Source organism: Dysidea avara, chromosome 11 (assembly GCF_963678975.1).
Source record: "Dysidea avara chromosome 11, odDysAvar1.4, whole genome shotgun sequence".
Taxonomy (NCBI): Eukaryota; Metazoa; Porifera; class Demospongiae; order Dictyoceratida; family Dysideidae; genus Dysidea; species Dysidea avara.
Window position 1 is genome coordinate 21,849,136 of NC_089282.1, and position 23,527 is coordinate 21,872,662.

At 38.0% G+C, this 23,527-nt stretch overlaps 4 long non-coding RNA genes across 17 annotated transcripts in view; 3 read left to right on the forward strand and 1 right to left on the reverse strand.

Moving 5' to 3' along the window:
• The first annotated feature begins 5,599 nt into the window (after positions 1–5,599).
• LOC136237583 (uncharacterized) lies at positions 5,600–21,267 on the forward strand. Its single transcript, XR_010692551.1, has 4 exons — positions 5,600–5,644; positions 6,524–6,583; positions 19,937–20,042; positions 21,211–21,267. It is a non-coding gene; the product is annotated as an uncharacterized lncRNA (long non-coding RNA).
• On the forward strand, positions 16,300–17,077 carry LOC136237592 (uncharacterized). The gene is made up of 2 exons (XR_010692573.1): positions 16,300–16,528; positions 16,799–17,077. It is a non-coding gene; the product is annotated as an uncharacterized lncRNA (long non-coding RNA).
• Positions 16,969–23,379, reverse strand: LOC136237581 (uncharacterized). 4 transcript variants are annotated; one of them, XR_010692549.1, is made up of 4 exons: positions 23,042–23,379; positions 17,709–22,936; positions 17,248–17,309; positions 16,969–17,190 (listed from the first exon to the last, which is right to left on the reverse strand). It is a non-coding gene; the product is annotated as an uncharacterized lncRNA (long non-coding RNA). The 4 variants fall into 4 exon arrangements; XR_010692548.1 differs by having other exon boundaries at positions 17,709–22,944; XR_010692547.1 differs by having other exon boundaries at positions 17,709–22,869; positions 22,970–23,379.
• Positions 21,526–23,527, forward strand: part of LOC136237580 (uncharacterized) — a 33,114-nt gene continuing 31,112 nt past the window's right edge. For 10 of the 11 annotated variants that reach the window (XR_010692540.1, XR_010692538.1, XR_010692537.1 and 7 more), the window contains exons 1-3: positions 21,526–21,630; positions 21,905–21,973; positions 22,099–22,207. This is a non-coding gene — a long non-coding RNA (uncharacterized lncRNA). The remainder of the gene's footprint in view (positions 21,631–21,904; positions 21,974–22,098; positions 22,208–23,527) is intronic. The other variant, XR_010692534.1, reaches the window with a different exon arrangement.

Below are 23,527 nucleotides of genomic sequence, written 5' to 3' on the forward strand. Positions count from 1 at the left end.
AGCCTCAAAGCTGCTCTTCATTTTCCATCGCGTACGTAAGGGATACGCCCCCTTTCCAACTCGAAGCGATAGGCTATTCCTGGTACTGTACGAGGCCTGCACCGTTGTTTTTCAGTCTGAAAACCTCAAGGGGAAGGTAATCTGAGGAAAGTCACCACACCCGTATTTCAGTCCGCCGAAAAGAAACCACCTCATGGCAAAGTTCACCTGTGCAGAAGTTTAATATAGACTTCATTTCACTTTTACTTCTTACGTAAAGGCTGCTTTTACCGTTATTAAACGATTTGCTCACGTGGGTGCGTACGGACAAACATAGATCGGTAGGTAGGTAGGTACACACACACACACACTTACGAAAACAATTTCAGTAAACCAGGCGCGCGCCCCGAAGGCCGGCTGTGGGCGCGCGCCTGGTTTTAAGAATTTTTCGATTGTATCGTTATGGCATAGCTTGACTTTACAGAGGCAAGCCAGCATTATTAACTCTTGTTAGTACGTAATTATTAACTCTGGCCCTGCATTAAATTTACAGAATTTGAATATTGTATTTCCACTGTAGCTAGCTAGCTACTGTATTGACATAATTATTATCACTTGTAGCTCTGAATGGTAAACAAAGCTGTCTAGTTTGTGTGTGTTTAGTACTGGAAAATTTCATTTACTGAAAACATACCATTGAAGAATGGAATTCATCCATGGTCCTATAGTATTTGTATTATGTTGTGTACATATTTAGAATCACAGGATACTAAACTAAGCAGTCATCCTTCATAAACTACGATACATGACTTTCAGCAATAAACTACTATGGGCTAACAGGTTGAGCTCCAGATCTAAAGCTGTGATTATACTACTATGACTCTAGCCCTGAGCTACCAGGATAGAGAGCTTTTTTTTTTTTTTTTTGTCAATTGAAGGTACTTACCTTAAACCAGGTGATGTTTGCAAAATGCAATTGGACAATTTGCATGCATGATTCAATGTTCGAACACATGAGCACTATTTTTTACAACCACACCCCCTTTATGATATAACATTAATAATGCAACCAAATTACTTACCCCTTAGATTGTTAGACAATGCCAGGGGCATAGCTACTGAGCTAGTTTATATTTAAACATTGCACGTAAACATTCATGTGATCATTTTGGAAGGCAGGTGTGTGAATTACTCAATTGCATTTCATAAGCAATCTGAAATTGATTGTGCATCACACCCTGTGTTCAGGTGATTTCTGTTACTTTCACTGTCTGCCCAGCTGACTGGTGTTACCATAACAATAATTAAGTAACTGAGAGAGTCACAGAGTGAAAACATATCAAAGTGGCGTGTTTACACATTGTCATTACTCCAGCTGTTACTGTTGTCATGTTTTGTTAAAATGGGTGAATTGTGGAGGTGTCTCTAGCTAAACCTGGGGTTATTCCAGCAGTGCTGCCATGATATGGGATGCCCATCTGACGTATTCCTGACAAAAGTGCTATACTGATCATGAGTTAATTATATAAGATCTGTTTGTAGAGTTTACCACTGTAAGTGTGTGTAGCCATGTGGGTTATAATTCCCATCAGTGTAGCAACTGACAACACCCATTCACAATGTATTCTGGTTGCTATAGCTACATACCCACATATATAATACAATTCAGTGTATGTCTACGTGTAGGTTAGATATATGTATCCACTGTAGTTATAGGACTGGGTTGTTTAGTAGTCTCATGCCCAGCTGGGCTCGCACTAATGTGCAAACACCGGCTGGGCATGAGACTAGTTGTTTAGTAGGTTGAAAAACCCAGGGGCAAGGTTTGGTTATTGCCTTAAATGTAGCTAGGTTGCCTAATTAATCCATTCCCTAAAATTTACTTTAGTGCACGTGGGTCTTTAAACGACTCAATGTAGCTGTGTTAGCTATAATTTGCTACAATGAAAATATGACCAAAATCTTTGTGTATGACCACTCATGATCACATGTACACACATTTTCACACATATAGCCTTCTGGCTCAAAACCCAGACTTCCTGTTGGCTAAGTGTTGGTGCAATAATGATAACCAAGACTCCCTCCCTTCCCCCTCTGGTTACTTACAGTGTTATGACTTCATGAGAATGTGTCACTTGAGGTTTTGTGGCATAGCTAAGTACTGGTGGTAGCTAAGTACTGGTAGTAGCTAAGTACTGGTAGCCGAGTACACTTGTAAGCACATATAGTGAGATTAGAGGATATCACTAGGCATGCTAGCTCAGAATGCAAGAGCAATTAAGAGTGAATCAGATACACAAGAATATAACACTCACAACATGCGTATATGCTGTAGGAAAATGTTTATTACATGCAGTGAACACTGAAGTTGGGGCACTAAGTGCCATGTATAGCTATAGCCTAAACTGTCTACTGGTGTCTGATGAATATTGTGAGATCAGTAGTGTTACACAAACTTTGTCTATCCATAATTGTATTTATTGTCATTGGTATTTGGGAGTGCGAAATAATAGTATTAGCATTAATTTTAAAATTGTGATATTTTCGATTGTGGTATCTACTTTTTTGTTGCAGCAGACAAGAAAATTCCAGGGTGCTTGAAGAAACAGAGAAAGAAGTTAGTTTTAGTAGATAATTATTACTGCAGAGTATTTCTAGTGAGTACACTTGTCATTGAAGCTGTATACTTTATAAGGCTCATGTCACTCATAACACTTTTATTTTAAAGACTATAAGCTCAGATGTTGCCACAACGTACAGGAATATAATGAGTATGTACTAAGCTTAAATTTTAACATATGCATTGTTCAGTAATAGGGTTATTCTGGTGTTGTTTAAGCCACTGACTACCAGACAGAGGTAACATCATTTTGAATTTTTATGCTCTTTTACAGTAAATATGATAACCTCAGGTTGCCGGACAAATGGGTCTAACTAGATGGGTTACACAGGATCACTGTAAAAGTACATTTGGTATGCGTTAAAAAAGAAACTATACGTCTCACAGCATGGCAATAGCCTGCAAGTTTGAAGGGAATCCCTGGTGAAATTATTTAATGATTTTTTCATCAATTATCAACACCTCAATTTAAAGATTGGCTAACTGAAGGTAGTTGGCTGGTAGCTAATTTATAAAGCAAGCTTTATAATATATTCCACTTGGACACATCAGATCACAGGAAACTCAGGAATTCTTCTTGAATAGTTTGTTTTATTGGATGATCTAGACATGTTGAAGTAAGGTTCTTAAAACGGGAAGTTTAGCGATCTTTTAAAATAGAATATTAGTAACTTAACTTTTTACACTTGTTTGTTTGCTTTTACTCATTCATCAATGTGTTTTCTTGCTACTTAACTCTCACTGACAGACCTATATTCATTGTAGAGACCACAAGGATTGTTTTGAGTTTAAGGATGCTTGTCAAGATGATTTTTGACGTGTGTTCTATTAGGATTTTGCTATAAAATTAGCAATCCCTACTATGAACCCACTATATATCGTAGTTCATGATAACTATATTGAACAAGTAAGTTCATGGATGTTTCTTGAAGTGGCATGGTGTCCCCTATCAAATTACATTTTAAAGGATACAATGACATCCAAGCTCAGACTCAGTTGAAGTACTCATACAGTACCTACATAGTGTACACTGTTAGAGTTATCACACACTGATTTTGAGGGTGACAATTATCCCATTGCAGTCAATAGACTAACACATGTTACTATGTAGTTCATGTGTGTGGAGTGTGCAATGTTTCAGATGGTGGACAAGTGTGTCACCCTCCTCTTCATCTCATACTGGTACAAAGTCCATATCACCCTGGGAGTTTACATAATGAAAAACAGCAACTGGAAACATATTATATGATACTTTTACAGGACTTCTTAAGCAAATGGCCAATGGTGTATGCAGTTCCAAATCAGAAAACAACATGTATTGCTCATTTACTGGTAGAAGTGGTGCCATGCTCAATTTGTGGAGTACCAGAAACGGTTTTAGACAGAGGGACAAACCTGTTGTCACACTTATGTATGTAAACTACTAATAAGCTGAACACTACCCCTTACCATCCATAATGTGATGGGATGGTGGAGAGTCCAATTAAATCACACTCTGAAAGCAATGTTGAGGAAGCATGAATCCCAGTTTGTCACCTAATGGGATACATATTTGCCAGGTTTGTTGTGGGCTGATAGGAACATTGTTCATAAATCAACAGGTGAGAAGCCTTTCCCTACTTTTTTGCATTGACTGCAGGACACCAAGTGAGGCTGCACTGTCAACAGATGGTCATCAGCCTGGGAGACTGCTGGAGAAGTAGGGGATTGGGTACTAGGGAGGTTTCCAGCAGAAACAAAAGACCTTAAGGTGAGTGACCCAGACATTGTGGTTGTTATGGTGTACTTTTCAAGAGAGGAGTCAGTGAATGTGTGTCAAATGAGAGTAACCACATGCTCCCAGCGGTTTCCAGCTGAGTATTAATTGTATGGACGAAGTTAACATACAGTAGTTTTGGGAAGTTCCCCTAATGGCTAGAAAATCTCTCAGGCTACGAAGTCCAGGCAAGTGTGGGCGATGTGTGTGACAGTAGAGACTGTATAATCAGTGAGGCTACTATTTCCAGATTGAAGGTAGCCAGGCTATGGCTATCACACTAAATAGAGTTGTGTGATGTCTTTTGCTTATGTGAGCTTAGATTACACAGAGTGCTAATGTGCTCTCTCTAATAGATAGTCTACTGACTGAATTCCAGTAGTGTACCAGAAGCTGCCCCAGATGAAGAACCTCTCGTTTAGCAATTCAAGATGGCATTGTGTGCCCCAGATGAGTCCCCTACAAGATACATAGCACAGCCTACTAGTAGAGTTGATATTAGCTTGTTGAGTGACTTCACTTATCAAACGGGTGTTGATGGTTGCAAGATAAAGTGGCGACGTTGAGTCAAGTAAGAATACCCATTACTCACCAGGAAGCAGATCAAACGTCCATCAAGGATTGGGATGAGGAGGAGAGCAATGTAACAATAATATAAATATGTAAGAATTTGCTACGTGCCTGCACCATCAAACATATGCATGCTGCATGTTCTTACAGAGTTTGTGATTTCTTGGTGCTATATATAGCAGTATAGAATGAAACTTCCTAATAAAGCACTCTGTTCGACCAAGTGATAAAATTTAGTGGTCAAATGTGAACAATAGGTGCTTGGATGCAACTTGACTGATAAAGTGGTCATCGGTTTGTTCTTCAGTAACAGAGAAGTAAAACAGGTGCACACAACAAAAGCTGAGGTTGTAAACATCTCTTGTGCCAATTTGTACCAATTCTTGAGAAATATAACGAAAGGGTGCGACCTTTTGGCTAGTTTTCAGTGACCTATTAGAAATGTTTAAAAGGTCAAATGAATAACTTCCACGTGAAGTTTTTAATGCGCATGCGTACTTGAGTTATTCATAAATCACTAAGCGGATATGGCTAATTGAAATTATTTGCATAATACGTGTTCGCATCGTTTCCGTGCACGGTTGTTATCCGTACACGGTCTTGTCATAGCAATTAATTTAACTTAATTGGCTTGCGAGCTTTGTTTGCTGACTCGTCATTTCTAAACTGCATGATTGGTCATTGAGCTTATCTGATTTATCTACTGTACGTACTGTAAGGTAAGAAATGTGTTGCATCATTGCGTACGGAACCAGCGAGTACGTGCACGCTGTGGCGTGCGTATACCGGTGCGCCAGTATGTACTTAGCTGCACGTAACTAGCTATGTGCACTGATGAATTTATCACGAGCGCATTCATAACAGCGGGAAAAAGACAAGTCGTTTATGTGGCATTTCACAACTCGGAATCAAGAAATATATTTTAGCAAATATAAAAATTGTTACCAAATTTATTAAGGTAGCTATATAGCTTTGAGTGGGCTATAGCTACGTCAGAAGAATACGACTTGATATCAAACATTTAATAACCAATTGCAACCACATTAGCTATGGGAGTTGTATTTGTAAAAGAACAAGACTTAACAAATTAGGTTTTGTGATATGAGTGTGATGTAAACACAGCTAGTAAAAACTATTAGCCGTTGTGTCCAGCATACACTCACTACACAAAGCATTCCCATGACAATGCTATGAATTTTTTTGGCAATTCCATGAATTCACAAGTTTTCATTGGTGTGCACCAAGAAGTACATAATAGTAGAAAATAAGAGTATAATTATGTAGCTACTCTTGTGTGCACCCAATGAAAGTTGTGTCGTGATATAAAATATGTATTAATGAAAACTTGATAATCATGGTTTAGCTACCAGCATGGAAATTGTTTTCTAGTAGTGAGAATTCTCACCACAAAATTTTTAAGGGATATATAGTTACAGTAATCACCCCCTACCCTAATTACATGCAATATCATTTATTTTTGCATGAGGTTTCATTCCTTTACAAATCATGTCACATTACATATTTGCTAAACATACTATGGTATATATGGAGATGTGTTTTTCCAGATATGGATTGCTACCATATCATATGTACTGCAGTACAACATGTTTCACCATCTTAAAGAAACTCTTCGTTACTCCTTGTGGACACAGTTACCGGTTAGTTGTATAGATATGGTATATGTGGTTGTGGTTGTGACTTGACTGTACTTGTGTTTGTTCCAACTGTATTTTGTCAAGCAAGAGTTCATAATATAAGTAAGGGAGAGAGTATCCAGCTTCCAATATAACCTGTACACAATCACTGTGTTAAGCTCAGTCAAGTTTACCTTTGATCATCAATCAATTTGGTGATAGAGAACTGTTGATTGGTGCTTGGTGCTTGTTAGTGTTGATAAGGTCAAGGCTAGTTTATTCTGAACAGGCTTAACCTGTTACTTGACTCAGTGATTTTCCTCCAGTTAGGTACTGCTCTCCCTTACTTGTATTGAACAATATACCACTTGTCCCTTATATAATGAACCAATGTCTAGTGCTGACTTGTTCATTCCTAATATGACATGTAAATCAACTTCTGTACCTTCATTCTTGTCCTTTGAATGGCATTTAGTATGTGTGAACATCTAGTCTGTAAATTATACAACCATTTGTTTTCAGTACAGCTTTCTGCAAAGGCCCATGCATTAGTTGATGGGAGAAACTATGTAATGTCACACTGGTTGGGTATATAACTGTAAATCTACTTGAGGTTGAGCAGTTAGCTAAATGATCTTTCCATTGAGTGAGAATGTTAATACCTTCACACGCAGTCAGAAGCGATTGAAACAGCAGAGGTTTGTCAACCCCAAGAGATGGTTTTTATAGGAAATAAAAAAGCAGTATATAAGGCAATGGAGTGCTAACTGTCAGACAAATGCTCCTTAAACTTGTTGAACCACAGCATGACTTTCTGAGGATTATGTCAATGCAAACAAGCTAGCTCAACAGAACAGTTTAGGTATTGTTTGTTACAGCTGCATTTAGGCAGGATTATACATACCAAGCAGCAGTGGGAGTCATTATCAACATAGTGGTGAACTTGCTGTAATGAAACCACAGCAGCCATCCTACTGTCTGTGTTGAGAGGAGATAAAGGCTCTTTGGTTTCCTCTGGTTGTGTTGAAAAATGACACCCACAAATGATAGGCTAGGTGTGAAGGTCTGTGTTTCTGTCTAAGTGTAGTAGCAAGAGTTAATAATAGTGGAGGGAGAGTGTCTAACACTGCATAGGCCTGTAAAAAATGATCCTGAGAAATTCAAAGGGATTCCTTCAGATGTGTAAAATGTTCACACAGGCAGAACAAGGTAATGTGATGATTGCACACTGAGAGAACAAAGAAATGAAACAATCTTCACCTATGGAGAATACTACAAATTACAGAGTTTTACAGAAAGAATCCCATTGAATTTCTCAGGATCATTTTTTACAGGCCTATGCAGTGTTAGACACTCTCCCTCCACTATTATTAACTCTTGGTAGTAGTTTATAGTTTTACGCCTTATGTACACCAAACCACTACACACACCACATGTTTTTACGCTACTAGAACAATTACAGTTTCCCAGTAAACAGCATTATTAATTTTAATATATGTTGATACCACTTGTGGTTGTTATATGTTAAGTAGGTAAACAGATTCCATCTAATAAGTAAAAGGTGGTGTTGGTATAAGAAAACAGCAATGGACTATATCCACAATGACGAAATTATTGACAAAATGAGATACTTTGTCACAGTGTATTCGAAATGAATGTTGCCTGTAGTTTTCTACATATGGAACCATGAGATAATAAAAGTACGCTTACCGTAATGATTCAAAACGTGCTCCAACAAGGAAAGCAGACCAAAGATTTTAAAATTCAGCTTATTAGTATTGCATTATATACTATATGGCTCACCTTTGCTCTTTTTCGAATTCATAAACACTATCATAGATCTCGCCCAATACCTCCCTGTACAAAGTACTCACACTATCATGGTTGTGACATCACAAAACGTCATTGTGGATATTGAATGGTTGATACTGTCCTCACCCTTACTGAATAAATACATTGCTATCAGAATATGTGCTTCTGTTATTTGCCCTTTTGTACTTAACCAAATAAGATTATGAAACTAGATCATCAAAGGTTTGTAGAGGGTTGTTGTAGCCTTTGATGTTGATAATTTGCTGGATATTTTTATTTTACCACTTCACAAATTAATTGGACTAACTACTAGAAAAATTTAGTGTGATTTATCCCACTTACTGCCTGATATGATAGTGATAGTGTTCCCTGCATGATGGGTTTTATTTGCTGTCCTAGGAGGGACCAATGAGAAGAAGATACACTGTGCTCATGTACACTGTACTACTACTAACAAGAAATAAGACATCCATTTGTGACTGGCTTAACAAAATATTTACCACATGGTTGGATATTTTTTCTACATTCAACAAATTCAATGTCAAGGCTTTAATTTCCCTCTTGTGGGTTTGTGGGATAATAATTGGTTAATAATATTTTGTCCATAGCAATTTTATTAAACAGTTAAGTGGCTATGTACAGAATGCAGATACTCGTTCCATTCCAGTAATGAGATACCATACAGCGTCCCCAATATTAACCTATTAGTCCTTTACCTACATATATCCGTGAAGGTCATAAAGTCCTTGGGATTAATGTGAAACCTCTCACTTGGGACCAAGTGTGTTTTTGCTCTAATACAGGCTTTCATCTTTCAGTGATGAAATTATGAAGCCATAAAAGTATCTTATAACGTGGTGGTTTTTATGTAGTCCTTGTTTGGAGACTTTTCTAGAGAGGTTTAACTATATCTACCCTCAAAATGGCCAACAATTTTTCATCCTTAGTTCATAAACTGGCATTTGTCACTAGGGTGGTAGGAATTAGTAAGGGATGGGACCACCTGGTGGGGGCTGAAGTGTAAGGAAATGATTGCAAACCACAAACTCAATTGTTTCATGGTTTTTCCAGCAAACCCTTTAGTCAAGGCATTTCAATTTTGCAGTGCCAGCCTTCAGTATTTATTATTTATTTTAGTTTTAATATAACAGAGAAGACAAACTTGTTAAAAGCCAAGAGACAGTTGCTTAATGGACAAGTTCCCATGCATCAATCCTGACGGTCAGGATTTCAGTATTGATGTGTGGCTAAACTGGTCCACCATGCAACTTAAATCTTGTTAATAATTTGCACAAAAAACTTTAAAATTTACACGTGCATCAAAAAGTAAAAGGGCAAACAATTACTTACCTTTTCAAAGCAATTACTCATAATATTTTCATCTTGTTGGTTTGTACAATTTCTTCCAATGGCTGGTTGTGTGTTCTTCAACTCAATGTTATTCCAAACTCTGAAACGAAATAAACTACAGTACAATACGCATCTAAAATACTTAGCACTAAGTGGTGTTCAGATGTAAGGCTGTTGATCAATAATTTGTAGGTAGTCTTTGCTTGCCAAGTTAATGTTATGACAGTTATCCAGCTGCTTGTAAACCTTGTGGTGGTGGTGGCAGATGTTAGTGAAGACCATCCTTGTGAGAATTATGGCGGTATAAAATTGGGAGCAAAAACTTCCTTAAATACTAGTTTTCACCAAGTGCTATATTGGCTCAAGACCACATCCGAGTGCTATATTTTCTGTAGTGCACAAGTGTACGTGATGCTTTAACTGGTTTAATGTATGAATCTGGAGTTGCAAAAAGAAGTTAACTGTTTAATACAGTTTATCACAGGAATGCCACGATGGCAGTGAGAAAACTAGTGTCTACTTCATCATTGCGACAAAGTTGAAGGCGTCATCAATATGAAGTGGCCACTGAATCTAACCACGCAATTGCTGAACTTACAATGATGACAGTTTAGTGAACAATTTAACACTGAATGGTAAAATTATTGTAGTGGAATTACAAACATTTGTGTGCATACTGCATAGCCATTACTTTGTTGTTAATTGCTATGGTAACGTTGTTGACAGTTTTGTTAGTGGGGGTAATTGTGGTCTTTCCATGGGTCATGTTTATGGTTATGTCACATTCACACAAAGTTTGCTTTAAAGTAAAAGTACAGTTGATGGAAAATATAGCTTAAGCACAGTATGGGATATAAAGCATACTTTTTCCCCTTTGAATTTAGATGGTATCATACATTAATGGCAGTTTACTGCAATATTAATCTTACACATTTGATGTACATGAACAACATCCAGCTGATGATTTCTTGACCTGCTGAGCAACAACCCGACTTGTTTGCATAATTCTGTTTGATAGATAAATGCCATTGAAATACATTGGGTAAAAAATGTATGCTACATAAATAATTTTATGCAACATTTTAATCGCTTCAGTAAGCAGTGAAGGAAGACATGAATTGAAATATCTAATATACCAATGGATTTGCCTCTTCATGGAGAGTAGGAATCTCTTTGTTTTGTTTCTGTACCATAGACCAAATGTGAGCTACATGTGTTTATTTACATTATGGTATAACATAATTTTATTGTCACCATTTTTTAGCTTGAACAGCCTTCTTGTGGCATGGGCGTATTTAGGCCAAAACTATACCTTGTTGGATGCCCCAGTTCATGGTGAACAGAATGACACAAGTCCCAACTCTGTAGCCAAGAGTGAATAATAAACTCTTGCTGTAACCCATTGCACTCGAGACTTATCTTCGATTAAACAAGCGCCTGTAAATTTTTTGCTCGGATAGGCACAATTGTTTTACTCTTCTTGTTGTCAATCATTCAGAAAAGGCTGAAACTTTAACAGTCCATTGATTTTTCCCTCTAGAGAACAAAAAAAGGTCACAAAACAAAGTTCAAGGAAAATGTAAACAAGTCAGGTTTTTGCTCAGTGGGTCGCATTTGGTTTTGAGATGTGTGCTACACTGTCTATGAGGGAGACCAGGGTAAGCCAGCATTGATTGATTCTGTGGTCTCTCAGTGATACTCTATGCCTGGCCCATTGTACTTCGATATCTTTGGTATTCACCCCTTCTATTCTGAACATATCACAAGGCCTGATTGTGCAAGTGTAGAAATGCTAGTGATTTTGTGCTGTATTTGAGTCCATTTGTCTCTGCTAGTGACATCACTTCTGTTCTGAAGCAGATGTATTAGCAGGTTAAGTTGTTGTGTTGGCAATCACTCCCAGATAAGCTTTAATTATTTGTACACTAGAAAGGACCTCACTGCTGTTGCAACGACAACAGGGGTCATTGAAAAACAAGGAAGAGGGGATGATTTGAAGTACTACATCAAACGCCAAGTAGCTACATGACAGTGAGCAACACAAGTTCTTACAAGATTGTTAGCAGTAGCAGCTGTGTTTGCCATGTCATCACTCTCTCTTCCATCACCTCCATAGACGTTAGAAAAGGAGTCTGAACTCGAATTCAAACACTCTCTGTACATGGGGGATAGCATGGCATCATCTTGGATTCCACATCCATCATTTTCTGTATCACTATTAATTATTAATGGCACCACTTTTATTTTGTAATTGATCTATGCCAAGATGCAATAATGGAAATCAATGTTGTAGTTTGATCTGTCTTGTCTGATCACATGATCTAGATTATTACAGTGTGCGCAGGTAAATTTTGTGGGGGTGCTCTGGTACCCATTGCACCTGTGCTTCTCACCTGTACTGTGTATTAGTGTACACACATTTGGACCTTTGAAATCAATCAGGACACTTTGATAATCAGGGTACCCTGGACATGTCGGCAAGACTCCACATTTTACGCTATGCATGTTATCACTCCTAATCAAGTCATGTACTGTGTATTAGGGATTATGAAGGTTGGACCTTTTCTGGCCAAATGCCAGCCTCGCAATACCTTCATGGCACCTTGGTTAGGTATAGCCAAGCCCAAAAATGCGATCAGTATGACCTGAAATGCTTCCAATAGGTTGCTACAAAATTATAAAAATAAAAATCAATGGAATTTTCTACTGACCGACTGACTGACTGACTACTGATGCCTTCAGGAAAGTGTAATAACTCAATAATGTCTAAGGCTATAAGCAGACATGGGGCCAAGTACATTTAAAAGTACTTAAGTAAAGTGCAAGTACTCCTGCAGCAATTAAGAGAGTACTTAAATAAAGTACAAGTACATTAATATTTGCTGTATTCAGTGTATTGTGGTATGTAAGTGTGCCTAGGGGTGTTGGTTTTTGTCAACCATTCACTCTCTTAAACTCTTAAAATGCACTGACTTGAACAGCAGCATTGTTTTTGTTTGCCAGAATGCTATGACATCATTAATCGTGGCAACATATACAGAGTAAGGTTGGGGAAGGCAGTAGAAGAATCGCAAGAAGTTGTAAACTGCACCTTCATACAATTTTGCTATTATCATTGTACACCCTCTGTGTACAAACTACGTACAATGTTTGCAGTACTTAAAAAGTACTTTAAGTACTCAAGTACATACAAGTACTTAGCAAAGTACTTGAGTATAAGTACAAGTACATTGGGGAAATTAAGAAAGTATTTAAGTAAAGTACAAGTACTTTCAAATCTGTACTTAAATGTACTTAAGTATAAGTACTCATGTACTTGGCCCCATGTCTGGCTATAAGCTTGATTCTTCACTGTTCAACGTTGCTAGTTTAGCCCCTGACAGGTGCCTTTCAGCATACTGCAGTATGTACAATACATGCTTCATGGAATTGCCTGTGTCCTCCTTTGTGTCCCATTTATCTTTGCTGGTGTTGATTCATTGTAGCACCATGTGATGGCTTCCCTTCGTAACAGGAATTGTCTGAGGCTTCCCTTCATACTAGGAATTGTCTGAATTTTCCATTATGATGACTGGTTTATCCTTCTCATAGTGTTATTTGTTTGTAACACTTTGTGCTGATTCAGTAATTGATGGTTGGGGCATGTGTTCAGACGAATGCAACAAGCCCGGCACCATTCTGTGGCATGCGCTGGTTCACCAGTCATAGTGATCTTACAAAAACAGTTTTAAAAAAAACAAGTGCGAGGAATGTTTGATTATAGGGATAAAAGTAGTGAAACAAGGGAGATATGCTGGTGGACATTTAATCCCTACTTCAGTTGTGAGTGTAGACTGAAATAGGGATTAAATGTCCACCAGCATATCTTCAGGTGTAGGTAACCTCCCTTGTTTCACTGCTTTCTATTTCTTTGATTTGTAATCAAACTTTAAATTCCTAATTTTTCCTTGTACTTGCTATTATAGATGTAATTAGGGAATTAACCCTTGATAAAGTGATACCATACCATTGGTATTGGATTAACATTTGAGGCACTACAATAGCGTCCACTTTAAATTTGGTTGGGCGATGAAATAAATGCACCACGATATGTGACCGGGTTTTGGAATTTAGTCTTCACCGACCAGCAAGACGATAAAAACTTGCATAATTTTTTCTGTAACTTGTTTTTTTCCATTGTTTTTAAATGCGATTTATTACAAATGGACTATCAACAGTTTTCTAATCTTAGGTCACATATTATCTCTTCAATTAATAAACTCTTTATAATTAACACACCACTTCATTTAGTAATGTACACAAATTACTATTAAAATTAAATATATGTCATAATTCACCAATTATTTTGCAATTCATCAATTATGTTGCTGTGCGTCACTAATGAAGCAGAACTCGACCAATCCACAAATTATGCACTCTTGGCTGTCTATAGTGTTTTCATCTGCAAATTCCCAGACAAAGCCTTTGTCATAGCTGCTCTTAATTTCTACTCGCCTTCTAAGAGGAAATGCCCCTTTCAACTCAAAAGGACGTGTCATTCCTGGTAGCTTACAAGGCTTGCTACTTCAGTCATTAAGCACCTGTTACAGCAAATAGGCAAGAGCAGTTTCACATGGTTTCAGTGACTGGCTACATCCTCTTAAAGCAAGCACAAAAAAAACAGAAAGCTAACCTTCAATACAGTATGTAAATAGCCTTTTTCATTGGGGTGAGCCTGAGCGAGCCCAAGAAATGGCAGTAGTCACTTTGTACATCCCGACTGTATGTCTGACCATTCCCGAGAGTTTACGTAACGAATACGGAAAGCCCCACACTGGTAGTGCTCAACCGTATGTTCAACCATTCCCAACAGTTTACGTAACGAACACGGAAAAAAGAGCCACATGGTTTAGTTGGCTCACAACTTATCCACATTGACATGGACAAAGAAGACCGTCTTGGAAGAACGACGAGAGAGGATGAGACAGGGCGAGGAGGGAACACTTGCTGGTAAATGGTACGTGCGTCATGTTCACGAAAATTTCCTGTACGAAAAAGGCCATATTTGCACCACATGGCTTAGAATGTGTCACGTGGGTTACAACGTCTTTATCTACATAGACATGGACAAAGAAGACCATCTTGGAAGAAGGCTGGGGACAGGGCGAGGACTGCAGTAGTAATGCCAGATGAACCAGAAGCAAGTAGATACCTGGTAGACGTTATGCAGACTCGCAGGAGAGAGCATGCAGTTGGCCAATTAAACAGCAGAAGACAGGGAGAATAGAGATCAACGCCAGCTCTTGCATATACATCATGGTACAACAGGGATTATTAAAAAAAAAAAAAAAAATCAAGGAAAGGTGCTGATTTAAAATACTAAATTGTTACATCAACCACAAGTAGCTATGTACATGACAATAAGTTCTTACAAGATTTTTAGCAGTACCAGCAGTGTTTGCCGTGTCATCACCCTCTTCAACTAAAGAGGGGATCCAAACTGCAATCCGAATGCATGTGGATTCCATGTTGCTGTGAATCCAATTGTATTAATAATGGCATCACTGATATTAGAGATATTTGGTCTATGTGGAGATACGAAAACGGAATTGTTGTTGTGCTGATCACATGATCTAGATTAATTACGGTGTGCTTAGGTAAATTTTGGGGGGTGCTCCAGCACCCGTTGCATCCATGCTTCTTGTATTACACACATTCTGACCTTTGAAATTGATCAGGACACTTTGATAATCAGAGAACACCCTGGACACATCAGCAAGACTCCATGCACTTTTACACTGTACAATCATACCATCACTTATTAGAAATTGGTATGCATAAAATCCTTTGATCTTTAAAATCACTAAAAGACCTTTAGAGAGGTTCTAATATTAATAACAAAGGATTAGTGGTCTCTCAATGCACCACAAAGACAATACTTTCTCAATGTTATTGTATGGTTGAGATTCTTTGTTTTAGCAAAGAAATTATTGCAGTCTTAATTCTCACTATGTCCACACCTCCAGGATCACATGCTCCAGACACTACACAGGGTTGGTGTGCTAGACAACCAGCCAATGTTGGCTGTGCAATAATAAAATGTGTGATTTTGGTTATCATAGTGATAACCGCAAATCAGCTGATCTGTAAGTACAGGAAATTTGATCGTGTGTCAACAGTGTAAACCTGCCGACAAAGTGTCTACTAAACTGCATGCTTTGCAGCCTTATTTGGAAATTGTCTTGTAGAGATAGTTGACCTATAAATGTTTTTATAGATCACATGAGCTAGGAGCTTTTTTTATCACATACTATTGCTTACACAGTGATGGCTGAGGTGTCCATGTTTGGCCCTACAAATTTACAATGTTTACACAGTCCAATGTTGTGTTTTTATAAACCTCCATACGATGTCTTGAGAAAGTTATGCTGTACACTTCGTGGGAATGTTGTTTCCTGTCTCATTTATTAGCTACCTATGAGAAGGTGAAATAACATGTCCAGCTAATGTTTGTACAGTTAATGGGATACCTTTTGAAATTCTTCAGTATTCACAGCTAGACCAGATAGGCCTCCACACGAAGTGCTGACTCGTGGTTCACCTATTTGCTAGCAGTTACACCTGTTTATAAAAATTCATTGCAGACTTTTGCAGTTAGCTCACCACTATAGATGCAGCCCACGAGATTTTAAGTAGCTGTTTCCTTCAACACAGCAGCTAGCTAACATCTTCTAGCTATTCCTAAACTCTTATAACATTTTAGAAGTATGCACTACTTTTTTAACTTCTAATATTTTCATTTATCAAGATGGTGATGCTGCTGTCCAGGTAAACAGTAGACTTGTGTGTTGCAGTAACAATGGGATAGGCTTTGTGTGTTTTGTATTGCTTTGTAGTATAGCCTTAGCCTTGTATAAATTGAAGCTTCTTTGCTTGGTAAAGTAAGGGGCTTTATCCTATGGCCTAGCTATGTAGTGGGATTCTATGCAACCTTTGTTTTTGTGTGTTGTTTAAGAGAGGACTGTAGCCATTTGATGGGCTGTTAACTGGTGTACTGTAAGTGCTTCTGCAACACAATAAAAAATTTCTGTCATGTAGGTTTCCAGATGAAGAGCACTTGGTTATGTGGTGTCGATACCACACAAAGGGGTGTGGGTTTTATACTGAGGATATGAGCAAGTTACAAGAACATCAGTCACTCTGCTTGTTCCGTTAAGAACACTTCAGTGTAATGTACGATAAACGACTTCTGATTCTAATCAAGATCATTCCAATCCGCAACTGATTTTTTCATAATTGTATTATAGTTATTTCTGACATGATCACTTAATGAAATATATTCACAAATAGAATTGAAATAAAAATATGTGCATGGTAGATGTTGAAGCATAGCATCACTCGAGTGTCTTGTCCAGGCCTGTCACCATTGTGTGCATTGTTTTACTCAACATGTCCTCCATCTTGTTTGTATACTTTAGTCAGTGTTGAATCTGTAGTAGAAGGAATCCTGACAAGTTAACAGGTACATAAAAAATGAACGTACTTACCAGTGTACAATGATCTGGTGATGTCAGAGTGTTCTGTGGTACTTGTTTGTTACATCGTAGATCTGAGAATAAACCACGATATCTGTAGCACCGAGTCACACATGCACATATTACATGCACAAAGATTGTTGTACTAGCAAGCACGACAGGACTAGTATCGTGCAAGAGGACTACGCTATGTCTCACTGATAAAGGTCACAGGACCCAATGCTCCACAATGACCCAAGCACTACTGTGTGAGACATGAACAGTTAGGTATTTGCTTCCTCAGCTGACACTAAGTTCCCATTATACTACTGTGTAGACTGGAGAGACACACGCACACGCTACACTCAATATGTGTACCAACTATTTATCTGTCATTAAAATGCACTGATTTATTTTTATAGCAAAGACCTACGTATAGTTCACAAATCTTTACTTGCAGATTTGACACAATGCAGTAAGTGTATGTGTCTTACCAGTTCTTGTGTACATGTTTCTGCTCATGTGATGAAGCTGTGGCAGATTGAACGGGTTGGATGAGCCCTGAAGACTTAAGTCTTCTAACCTGCAACAATACACACACACACACTTGTCCCAGAATCAATCTTCATCCCTCCCCTAATTCTCCATAGAGCATTAATCCAAGAGTTGTTGGATAATATGTCTTGGCCAGTGTCTCCTATCCATTACATCATTTCCAGAATATCAGCGAAGTTCTTCTGGGGTCCACTGACATTGATATTGGCTTGTGGCATTTGGAGCTTGGGGGAATAGCAACAAACACACACACACACACACAGAACAGCAACACAACACCAACAATGAATACAAAGCAGTAAGCTTAAACAGCTTTCTATATACATACAGCATTTCTTTAGCTACAAACTACACAACATGGTTACAGTCAATCATATTATAGCACATGGCCTGCATGGAACTGTCTATAATTACATAATACAGTTGTATGCATACAGTCAATTCTTGACACAACCAGAGGATTGAAGTTGTTAGTTTTGTTGGACCAATAGCCATGTTTTTCACAAGCCACAGAACACATTGTCTGGCCTTCCACCAGTTGGTATATTGACTAACCAGCCCTAATGGCACTCCCTTCCACCCACACGTCTCTAATGGGGTGGCTAAAAGAACATCTTTTTGTCAAACAGAAAATATACTACCTACAGAAAAGACACCTACGCAGACGTACAGACTAACTGCTCAGAAATCAGTGAGCAGACAGACACATCTTTTGGTCACGATAAGGTCTACTACAAGCAGACACCAGATTATTTGTATCTAGAGCTCGACAGTGTACATATGTTTAGTTTTACTGTGATATTAACAAAGCCACAATACTATATTAGAGGCCCAGAAACAGAGTTATGGAATTGTCAATAAGAAATTAGGAATCAGTGGTGTACAGTAGAGGTAGCTAGCTGAGTGGTAACGTTTTTTTTTTTTTTTTTTTTTTTTGCTTTGCTTTTTTTTCCTCTACTTAACTCTCTTCCCATTTACGTGCTTGTGATCAAATGTTTTGTAAGCACAGATACAAGTGTTACTGAATAAAAAGTTCTAGGCAACACTGAAGGGTCTTACTCATATCATCACCTCCTAGTTGATAACACCCATGGTTGATGAATGCAGTAATGGGACTGTACTAGTACCAGCCAATGAGCATAGTTAGGAGGAAGACTGTGCTCAGGTCCGGACACTACTGCGTGTTACTATTGCGTAACACACAGTAGGATACCAAACACAAGTCACTGTTACTTCATCCACTGATATGATCCTTGTGTAGGGTAATATGTGATTGTAACTATACAAAACCATTCTCTCTGATTTTTTTTAGTTTCAAAACTGAATTTACAAGGGAACAGAATTTCAAATGTCTGTAGCACAAGAGTAGCACGGAAGTAGTTAGTAATATCGGTAATCATTTTATGTAACACAAAATGCTTGTGTAGTGCAAGTTTTCAACTAGACAGCTAGTGGTTATCAAGCTAAACTAGCAAACTGAACCTAAACAACAGTTCAGTACTTCGATAGCTCCTTTTGTGAAGCCAGTGAAAACTGATGGACCATAGTTCTTCTGCTGTAACTAAAGGCTCTCTTACACTCATCATGTTCAATGCTGCCTGTATCAGGAACACCAAATAGTGGTATGACTGGCCATTATCCAGCTTACCAATCTCATCACTGAGAGATATCACAGAATCAGTCACGCCTGCCCCCCCTTAGACAATTAGCACACTTCTTGAAACCAAATACTAAAGAAGTCCCTAAACATGTCACCAGCTGCTCCAAACAGGAATCATTAGATGCAGACAACTAGGTGTTGTCCATGTCCATCAAGTGTGTAAGGGTAATAGCAGAGGAAACTGCCTTAGTATTGGATTAAGACTCCCAAATTATACCAGCGACCAGAAAGTTAGTTCTAAAAGGTTACTTAGTAAATCAGTAGAGTAGTTGTTGATTGTGATTCTTCGCAACCAGCTGCTTATGCTGCTGCTGCCGGCTTACAACAGGTAGTACAAAGCCACCGGAAAACTGCAGCCATTACTTGGCAAGCAAAGACTATCCATGAATTATTGATCAGCAGCCTTACATCTGAACACCACTTCTACATCTCATCTAGTATTAAGTAGTTATGATTAACAACTGAAGTGTTTAGATGTGTATTGTACTGTAGTGTATTTTGTTTTAGAGATTGGAATATCATTGAGATGAAGAGCAGCCAACCAGCCATTGAAAGAACATGTACAATCAAACAAGATGAAAATAGTCAGTTTGATTGGTTGCTTTGCAAAAGGGTAGGTAATTGTTTTCCCTTTTACTCTTTGATTCACATGTAAGTTTTTGTACAAAATGTTAAAAGGTTTAAGTTGCAGGACCAGTCAAGCCACACATCAATACTGAAATCCTGTCCATTAGGATTTTACCAGCATTGATGCACAGGAACTTGTCCTTTAAGCAAATGTCTCTTAGCTTCTAACAATTATTATTTTTTTTGTAATATCAAAACCGAACTCATCCACTAAAAGCAGTGCTTTCCCCAGAAAAATAAAGTATAGTGGTAAAAGTGTCAATTTGCTACCAACATTGAAGTTATTTTGTTAATTGTTCTAATTTTTTACGTATACCACATGAAAGTTATTTTGAACAAAGTGGAGTGGTGTAGCATTACTCTGCTGTTCTTTAGGGAAGACCCTGTAATGAATCTGGTATGTAAATTAACGTATGTGTACTGCACACCTTGTCTAAAGGATTTGCTGAAAACAATAGAAAACTATGAAACAATTGAGAAATTAGTTTACAATTGTTTGCTTACAGTTCAACCAGAACAAACTCCCCACCAGGTGTTCCGTATAGTAATAAATTTTCCTACTACCCTAATACTAGTGGTAGGAAACAAATATGAAATTTCGAAGTAAAGACAAATTCTTTTTTCCCCCAACAAATGTTTGTAACCATGGTTACTACAGATATAAACAGATTTTGTTAATCATGAATCTTTTTTCTACTTTGTAAACATTTTTGGTATAGGCAGTAATTTCTGCACAGCATATTGAAAATTAGAAACAAACTTTATGGAGATTTGTTTGTAGAGCCTTCAATTGAGTAAAATGCACATTTGTTCCAGCACTATTTGACATACTTAAAGTACAAGTAATACAAGAGGTTTAAGCAAATAATATAACTTATTTCCTTAACACAGTGTAGATTGTACACCAATCTCTCAAAGCTATTTTCAGGTTTTTTAGAATACATACGCCACTGCTTGATAAAATGCTAGCAACAAGATCGTGAGCAGAAAATGTACAGGTAGTATAACTAGCCACTAAACTAATACGGTTGATTGTAGAGGAGCAATAATACGTACAAGCAGAATGACACATCAACCATAAATATCTTTGTACATACACGAAGCAACCACTAACTGTTAGTGTGTATGATGTGTTAAGAGTTGTTCTATTGTAGGTGGCTGCTGTGTGTACAGTTACTGGTGAGCTAACGGACAGTTACATCCAAGCCAAGATGCTGGTAAGTAATAACATATAAACAGTTACCATATAGGGTAGTTAATGTATGTTTGCACAAAGATTTGGGGGTGTGGCTAAGATGCTATATATGCCACACCCCCGATTAATAGCAATTGCAGCAGTAGAGAAGCACGTACAATGGGTACAGTATAATTGTATGTGTACGTCACTTGAAGTGACATATTCAATTGGGTTGGCAGAAAACTACATCCAAGCCTGTTTTTATATAGTGTTACATATGCTTTTTAGACCCAGAGGCAAATGATGAAGGACTAGAGAAGTGGGAAGAGACTTTGTTCAAAGAATTCGGCACTTTGATGTACAGAGACCCAGCACAAGGATCAAGCATTGTATCCAGGTAAATACAAGAGTGTAGAATTGTTGTTTTTAGAAGCAGAGCAGCAGTTTTTAAAAGCATGCATTTTTTAGGGTAGGACATTTTGTACATTATTGGTTTGATCCCCACCAAAATTGTATTTTTAAGTTCCTGTGAAGCCTGGGATCTGCCAGTGGAAAGGAAGATGAAGGGGTTAACTGGAACCCTGATTTAGTTGTGACAGAAGTGACAAAGGCTTAATACCACCTCTAGTTACAGACAAGTCTCATCCTAGCACAGTTTTCTCCTACACTAGATTATCCTGTATGGTAACAATGGTACGTCATTTCACTGCTCCGATCATCTAATGGCACGCAGTCATGTGGTGAGTCAATGAGTTACTACACACCACGTGAAGTAGGCAAACATGCACACAACTACACATATGCACACACATGGTATCGTACCAGATGTATGAATGAATGTTTGAGTGTTACATATGTTTTTTAGACCCAGAGGCAAATGATGAGTGACTGGAGAAGTGAGAAAAGACTTTGTTCAAAGAGCTCGGCACTTTGATGTACAGAGACCCAGCACAAGGATCAAACATTGTATCCAGGTATAAAGAGTGTTGTTTTTGTAACACAGAACACTGTATAGCCTAAATATTTTCAAGGGGAGTGGTGCCATGTACAGTACTAAATATTGTCCTTTGAATTGGTACTAACACTTGGGGCCTCAACAGTTTGCACCAGATGTGACGAAATCTGACGAATGTATGATGGTACCAACAATTTACCACACAGCACAAGAACTGTACTGGCTACACAAAATTTTGGATAGCCTTATACAATGCCAATTGCTATATATGTGTAGTAGTGGATGGTTATGTAACCAGCTAATACTGGACAACAATAACCTAACAACATATTAGATGATCATACACTTATTTCAAGTGTGTGCTTTTATCAGTACACACTTCCAGGACAAAGTAAAATGGCGCCATACAACCTTCTACTGGTTAAACACGTGGGCGGCTAAAAACAAGGCTAATTATCGTTGCTGTAAACATGCCGCAATAGAAAAATATTTCCACAGAAAATTTGATACAGCTATTACCATGTACACACATCACTTCATGGCTACATGTATTGGGCAATGAATGACAAGTGTTATTAGTGTGTGATACGTGACAAAACATTACAAACTTGCATGTGATTGTATTCGTAGCTCCATTCATCGCTAAGTGTACGAGGAGTTCCATCAATCTCTGTCATCTCTCTACATATAAGGAGGCGCTTACAAGGTTTCTTGAGTTTATACACGGCCACCAACAGTCATTTGCTGTCTGAGAGCCTACACAGCACAACGATTTAATCACCTTGTAATTGCTCCAACAAATGCATTGACCATGCTTCTAAGCCATCAGCTATACTAGTAGATTATTCCTTACTTCTTTGTTAAAGCAGTACGTGTTTTAGCCTTTTATTTTCTCCTTTCTCTTCCAACGCCGGGGGCGCGATCACGTTTACCGAATTAATTCAGATTAAACGTGATATTAAATTTTTGTGTCAGTTAGTGACGTAATGTGACAAAAAAATTGACAGGTTGACGTAAAATTTCAACGAGTGATAACATTTTTTGTCTTATGACAGCTGGCGTCAAGCCATACAACTGTTTAGTAACCAAAGTGTAGTTAGCAAGCTTCAGTGGTGCCACATTATAACCCACTAATGTTCTTTGTGGTACTCCTACATATATGGCTTTCCCTAATGGACACTAGAGTGTATATTCACACTCACATTTTTATGTCACATTTTACATTACAACTATGACAGTATCTTGAAGATTTACACAGCAAAGAAAATGCTTTGGGTTTGTTGGAGCTTGTATATATACTGTTTTTTTTGGTGAACACGTGTCCACTTTCTATCGGATA